Genomic DNA, 7,234 nt, shown 5'->3' on the forward strand with positions numbered 1-7,234 from the left:
AAGTGCTTGCTGTTCCTCCCATCGTGAGATGAACTCTCAGTTCTCCTCCTGTTGTACCTGGGCTGGACTGAGTAACTTGTTTCCCTGATAGAACGTGGCGAACGTGACATTCCTGGACTTTGAATGTAGGCCATAAGAAGCCTTGCAGTGCCCTGACTGGTGTAGCTCAGTTGGCTGGGCATCATCCCAGAAGTCAAAAGGTCATCAGTTCAATTCCAAGCCAGGGCACATGCCCGGGCTGTGGGCCAGGTGCCCAGTCGGGGCATGTGCAAGAGGCAATCGATCAATGTTCCTCTCATACATCGATGTTTCTCTCCCTCTCTTTCTTGCTCCTTTGCCTTCTCTCTAAAAGTAAATTAAAAAGAAGGCTTGCAGCTTCCCCAGGGTCTCTCGAACACTGTCTCTGGGAATCCTGAGTCGCAATGTAGGAAGTCGAACTGCCCGGGGACCATCACACTAGGGAATCCACATACAGTCCCTCCACTCACTCGCCTGTCCAGATGCTGCCTTTCTGTCATTCGCTGCCTTTCTGCCACTCTGACCAACAGACCAAACACACCAGTGAAGACAGGCTGGACTCTCCAAACCAGAGCAGCTCCAAGTGAGTATGTGACTCCGGTCACATCACGTGGAACCGAAGAAGTACCCACCTGACCCCACCGCACATTCCTGACCTGCGGACGGTTGTTAGTTGAAGCCGCTGAGTCTTGGGGTAGGTTGTTGTTACACAGCAGTAGGTAACAGTCATGCTGGCTCCTACTCACCGATGCCCCAGCAATTGCCTTTGTTTTGTTAAAACTGCCAGAAACTTCTCTGGGTACAGACTGAACAGCAGAGTAAAGGAAAGAGGGGCAGAAGCAAGGGAAGAAAATTTCTTCCCTGCAACAGCGTGGCCCAAAGCCTGCTGGGAAATTTACTACCTGGCTGTGCCCTGGCAGAGACTTCCACCCCACATGCATGTGGGTCTGGCTTCACAGACCCTCAGCAGGAAGCACGTGAACACATAGAAAAACAAGATGAAAACACAGGAAAACCCAAAATTCCAGATGGGGCGATGATGTGCGGAGTTACCTGCAAGGGGAGCCTCAGTAGCCTGCCTGCTTCAGGGCCTTCCTACATAGGAAGTCAGCTGGTGCTTGGGTAGTCACCAGCCGACTCTGGAGCTCCGTGGCCCGCTGGGCTTTGTGGGCCGTACTTGGAGTCATAACTGCTGGCCCAGGCCAAAGACCTGGCTGCTCTGATTGGCGCCCTGTGTGTAGCCTGTGTGTAGCTCCGTGTTCTGCAGGCACACGGAGGAGTTGCCACACCTGTCAGTGCCCAGCTTGGTATCTTAGACATGCAGCCACGTCCCGGGATCCATCGTGACTAGCTGGCCGGCACATGTCTTGGTGCCCAAATGCAAGCTGATGGCTGAGTCGTCCACAGGTGGCAGGATATGGTTCTTGGGGTTGTCTTTCCATCTGTCATTATGCCTGATGGGCTGGCACACTTGTTGAGGCCCACCTGGAGCCTGATGACACATTGGCCTGTCCTCACGAAGGCGTCAGTGAAGTTCTGTGCCTGCTTCTCAGAGTACCTGATGCCGATGTTCACACCGCTCGGCAGCACCTTTGTCTTGGCCCTCCCTACCAAAGCCAGAAGAGACAGCTGCACTGTGTCATGTTCCCGCTTTAACAGGTCATTGGCCTTAAACAAGTCCGCAGGGTTCGTGCTAAGGATGACCACAGCCTCCATGAAGGTGGAGAGGGTTTCTAGCTGGTGCCCATTTTGCATGGGGCAGTTGATCTTGGGTACTGAGCCCAGATGCAGTTTATTGGTGAATATGCGCGGGAGAATTCTGTCTTTCAGACCCTTCTGGAAGTCGGGATTGATGGAAGAGCCCGTGAGTCCCTCAGTCCAACTGCAGAATTCTGTCTCCTTCTAGGATGCTATTCAGACAGGACCCAGTTCTTGACCTCAGCCGAAGCCTGCAGAGGCCCCTTGTCGAACTGCATGAAGCCCAACTATGATGGGACGAGCTGATGTGTGTATATATTGTGAAAGTGTCACCTGCTCTGGGCCCAGAGCAGGTCTGCCTCGGGCCAGCCGGTAGCCAGTGGGTTCTTGACTTTGTGTAGGAAAGATTTCACAACACAAGTCCATGTGATTTTGAGAGGATGTTTATCAAAGCTGGGGAGAGCGAAACAAAGGAAGGGCTTGGGGTAGAAGAAACAACAGGAGAAAGTCAGAGAAAATGGCGGCCTTGGGGACAGGGTCAGGGGGAAACCTGGGACCAGCTGCTGCTGCCTGCTGCCCCCGGCTGCCAGTCTCATGGGGTCTCAGAGTCTAGGAGGCAGACAGAGGAGACACAGGGTTTGGGTATGCTCCGGTGAGAGCGTGCTCTGTATCCTTTGTATCCTCTGTATCCTTGGAGGCTTTTGCTCTCTCTCTCTGGCCAGCAGGAGTCCTAGGGGAGGCCCTGGGGAGGGTCTTAACAAAATATTTATCAGCTTGTCAGGTTTGTCCTTCAATAGGTTAATTCACCAAAGTATGCATAGACAGGGGTCAGGAGTTATTTTCTAGTTTTATTTTTATTTTTATATTATACTAAAATTCCAGTTAGGGTATTTTTAAAAAGATTAGGTTTACCTACTTTTAGACAGGGGGAAGGGAGAGAGAAAGAAAGGGAGAGAAGCATCAATGTGTGGTTCGCACTGGGGACCTGGCCCACCACCCAGGCCTGTGCCCTGACCAGGAATTGAACTGGCGACCCTTTGTTTGGTTTGCAGGCTGGTGCTCAATCCACTGAGCCACGCCAGTCAGGGCTCATTAGCTTTATCTTCAACAAATGTCATCAAGAACATCATTGAAGAGGGATGGCGACCGAAGCCAGTCTGTCGTGGATTATGTAAGCCATTTGCTCTAAGTGTCCTTGATTAGGGAAGATAAAACCTTATGATGCATTGGCTGGCTGTAAATTGCTCAGACTGTTTGGCCTTATTTATTATTTTGCCTCAGTTTCCCTTATTCTACTGTTAGGGATTTCCCCAGCTTCATATTATCCTGCTTCAACAGAATTCTCCCTTCGAGTTAATTAACACAGCCACCACCTCACATATTAACCTCTTTCTTTCTTTCTTCCTTCCTTCCTTCCTTTCTTTCTTTCTTTCTTTCTCTCTTTCTTTCAGTGGGAACATTTCAGTTCTACTCTCTCAGCAAGGTTTATCTATACAATAGTGTTATCAATCAGCTGGAGTTACCATGTCGTATGCAAGATCCTCAGACTGTATTCAACTGGTAACTGTCAATATTCAATAATTCCTTTATTAAACTCTCCTCAGTTGCTCAGTTCGTGTGTGTTGCCTGGTCCCTGCCAGGACCTGAGGGACACAAGCTGGTCTTGAACTTCTCCACATGCGTCCGCACACCATGGGCCAATGTCTCCAGAGCTGGAGGAGGAATGGGGAGAGATGCTCCCCGCAAAATGCATCCCCCACACAGCACGCCATTCACATGTGAAGACAAGAGAGGCACCTTCTCCAACACGCAGGATTCTTTCACATATCCTTCCTGAACAAAATCTAGTTCACGATTCTCAGTGCCAATAAGAAGAAGCCCGTGCAAACAGAACCGATGAGTGAGACCGTCCAAATCCGCAACTGTGAGCACTGATCAGGGGCCTCATCGCCAGTGAAACAAAGACTGAAGCTGTGACAGTGGCATCGGCAACTGAGTGCTTCGGCGCCGAATGCAAGTGTTCAAGTTGTGGGGGGGAAACGTTAACTTGGTGGAGCAGAAAAGCAGGCTTCGAAGGCAGGTGGATTAGGTGGGATAACCCTAGCTACTGCAACACGCGGACTTCCACAAAGACCCGGCAAATGTGCTAGAAATAGGGCTCTTGCTCATGTACCGAGTCTGGGTGGGTGGTGACTCTCTGCTCAGTCCTTCCGGCACTCAGGCGGAATCCTGTGGGTCTCAAGGTTGCCCTGAGGCTCATCCTTGTTCCAGCCATTCAGAGGGGGAAGAGAGTATTGAGAGGGGTTTAGGGTTTGGAGGGGCCAGGCTCAGAAGGGGCACACATCACACCTCGGCCCACATTCAGCAAATTGTGGGGAGACTGGGGAAGGCCCCCAGCAGCCAGTGCAGAAGGAGGGGAGGGGAGGGGTGTGGAGGAGCTTCTTGCATCTCTGCTGAAGTGGGGCAGCAAGATAATACGACTTGTCATCATCTTCTCTGTATTGGAGAGTCATGTGACCTTGTCCAGCCCCACCAGTCAGGGGAAGGGTCTTCACAGATAGGACAGGTTCAAATTATCTCGGATCTCCAGTGCTGGCCCAAGGCCGGGGGGAGAGCAGGCGGTGGTTGTGTGTTGGTGGAAGGCTGGAACATAAGTGGGCAATTCAGGGCACTGTTCCCAAGCTCCTAAGACACATGGGACACTTTGACCTGAGGAGCCCTTTGCCCGAGCCCAGGCCTGCCCAGGGCTCAGGCAGCCTTGAAGGAAAGGAGGGCAAGTCAGTGCTTGAGGAAAAGGACTTGACGACAGGCAACTTAGGAGCCTCCCTTCCTGGGAGACACACCCTTTGCCTCCCCTTCCCCTTCTTCTTCTCCCGCAGACATGAATCTCGTAAACTCTCAGGGACCCCAGGAGACTCGCAACCAGGGGAGCAATGGGCGGCAGCAGCGCATCCCGGGCAAACCCCTGAACCTGTCCCCGAGATCCCCCTTCCGCCGACTCTCCAGTGCATCAGAGCAGGCCTGCTGGGCTCATTTTTCCCTGTAACATCTCTGGAGAGTCAAAGCAGCCCTGTCCTGCCTCTCTCCCATTGCTTCTTCTGTCCTAAGCCCTTTCTTGTTCCGTTGTCCCCAGGTTAAATAAACATACCCTCAAAAAAAAAGACATGGGTAAATTAATCTGCCTCTATCCCACACACTCATACAAAACATACATCACAATAAGAACTACTATTTCTTGAGCTAGTCACCCAGGGAAGAGATTAACATGCATCATCTCTGTGAGGCAGGCACCGTGATCAGCTGCACTCACTGGTGGGAAAACCAGGGCTCCAAACGGTCAGAGTCACAGTGAGAGATGACGCTGGAATTTGGGTGTGAATAGGCCAGACCTGAGAGCCTGTGCGCTTGACCTCTGCCAGTACTCAGGAAAGAGCAGAGCAGGTTGGACAGCAGCCAGGTCTGGGGGCAGAGCCCTGGCAGGCACCCCTGAGGTGGCACCCCTGTTTGGCCGTCCAGCTGTGTGACCCCGAGGGCGGGTCACTTCGTTCATTCAGCACACAGCTTCCTAGGCTGGCCCTGCACCGGGCGCTGAGGGTGCGGAGAGAAAACCCGCTCTCTGGTTGGCTTGTTCACAATGCAGCAGGGGAGCCTGTGCCATCGGTTTGCTGCCATATGACAAGGGTCATTTAAGTACTTCCTCCTCCTTGGCTCTGCTGTCTTCCTCTGTGAACTTTGGGCCAGTGGCTGAGAATGAAGGATTACCAAAACGGGAACGCTGACAGAGCAAGGGTGGATCGCAGGTGGTCCGGGGGCCTGGCTTCACCTCGGACAGTTCTGTGACTTTGCACAAGTTCTGTCCCAGCCCCAACTTCTTCATCTGTTGAGTGGGGATAACACACATAATGCCAAGCTCACAGGGTAACACACAGACACACCTAATTCATTCAAAAATCCACAGAGACACCTAACTCATAGGATAACCTGTATCCATACCTAGCTCATGAGATAACCTATGTTCGTATGTGTGGGCCAGATTTGCACCTGGCTCTATGGACTCCTTAACTAAGGTTTCTGTGGATTCTGATCTTCTAGGACCTCTGAATAGAAAGAGGGCAAGGGAGGGATGTCTCCATCTCAAATTTATCAGACGGAATTGGGATCAGATGCACGCAACACAAAGTCCTAAAATAATCGTAGCAAAAAGTGTATTTCTCCGTTGTGTAAAAGAAGCCTAGAGTGGGCAACGCACGGCTGGTGCAGCCACTCCACGCAGATGGCGCCTTCCATCTGTCTGCTCTGCCCTCCCTCGCACCCGGCCCTTCTCCTCGTTGCGCACGATGGCTTTCTTCTTTTAAAGCTACCACCTGACTTCCTCACAATGAATTCCACGTCCATAGCCCCGTGGCCACTCCTAATTGTAAAAGGAGATTGGGAAATGCCTGGAGTCTGGAAAGCGAGGTCGACAGCCAAACCTTTTCCAGCTAGCTAGAAGCAGGTAGCAGGTATGAGAAGGCAGCTGGCCATTTCTGCCACACCACGTAGCCCCGCTTGTGAGAAGGGTGTGTGGATCGGAGGATGGATGTTAGCGGGCAGCCAGACTCTGCCATCCACGTGTGTCTCCTGCCCCCCCCAGGGCATAACCACCCAGCCCTTCCGTTTTCAGTCCTGCCTCACACTTTTCTGAGGATCTCAGGCTGCCTTGTGTTCTGATAACTCCCCCCAGACAGGCAGGTTTCAACTTCTTGGGTGTCTTTAATCAGCCCCCACTCAGCATCTGCTTTCCAGCTTCCAGAATTTGGTTGACTCCTCTTATCTGCTGTTATTTCTTCACATGTTCTCTTTGTCGCCGTGGGTGGATGTGCATCTTTTGAATGCCTTTATGCCACGTTATTGGAATTTCAGAGAATAGTGGAGGTAGATGTGTGCAGTCGGCCATGTTTGACCGGAAGTCTCCCGCCCGTGTTCTGGACTGGGGAGGCCCTCAGCAGCTGTGTGGATGGTGTGGCATTACTCTGGGCCCCTCCTTCCTCACTCAGCTCAGGAGCCCTTGGGACCCTCAGCACACAGGGCCCTGTTTCTCCCTCTCTGAGCCCAGGTGCCTTTCTTTCCTGCCTCCTCAGCCCCAGCCCTGCCTCACCTTCTGGACTGGGCAGGCCTGTACCAGATGGATGTGAGTCCCCGGTGTGGTTCACTCCTGAGAAGTCAGGTATCCGGTGTAGGGATTTAATGGGTTAAAATTTAAAAGCGGGGCTGAAGTCCAGACATTTCTAACTTGGAGTGTCAGAGTAAACTTCCCCCCACTAGAATATCAACTCTGTGCTTGCCATGGAGTCCAAAGTCAGCACTCGAAGGGAAAATCTAATAGGGTTGCACTGGTCCTTGCAAACCCCTAAAGCAGGCGCTAGTTTGGACGCAGACACACTGCCACTCAGCGAATGTGACACAGCCAGCCTCCCCTCCCCGTGTCGTGGTTAAGTGCCTGCAAGAGATCTTGGTTTGCACCGAGAAGCGGGGCAGT

The 7,234-nt window shown here is 52.2% G+C and overlaps 1 pseudogene; it reads right to left on the reverse strand.

Moving 5' to 3' along the window:
- Positions 1 to 1,125: 1,125 nt before the first annotated feature.
- Positions 1,126 to 6,111, reverse strand: LOC118985978 (calponin-2-like; annotated as a pseudogene).
- Positions 6,112 to 7,234: the final 1,123 nt, after the last annotated feature.

Source organism: Sturnira hondurensis, unplaced genomic scaffold (assembly GCF_014824575.4).
Source record: "Sturnira hondurensis isolate 20B ecotype Veracruz unplaced genomic scaffold, ASM1482457v3 Scaffold0004136, whole genome shotgun sequence".
Lineage (NCBI taxonomy): Eukaryota > Metazoa > Chordata > Mammalia > Chiroptera > Phyllostomidae > Sturnira > Sturnira hondurensis.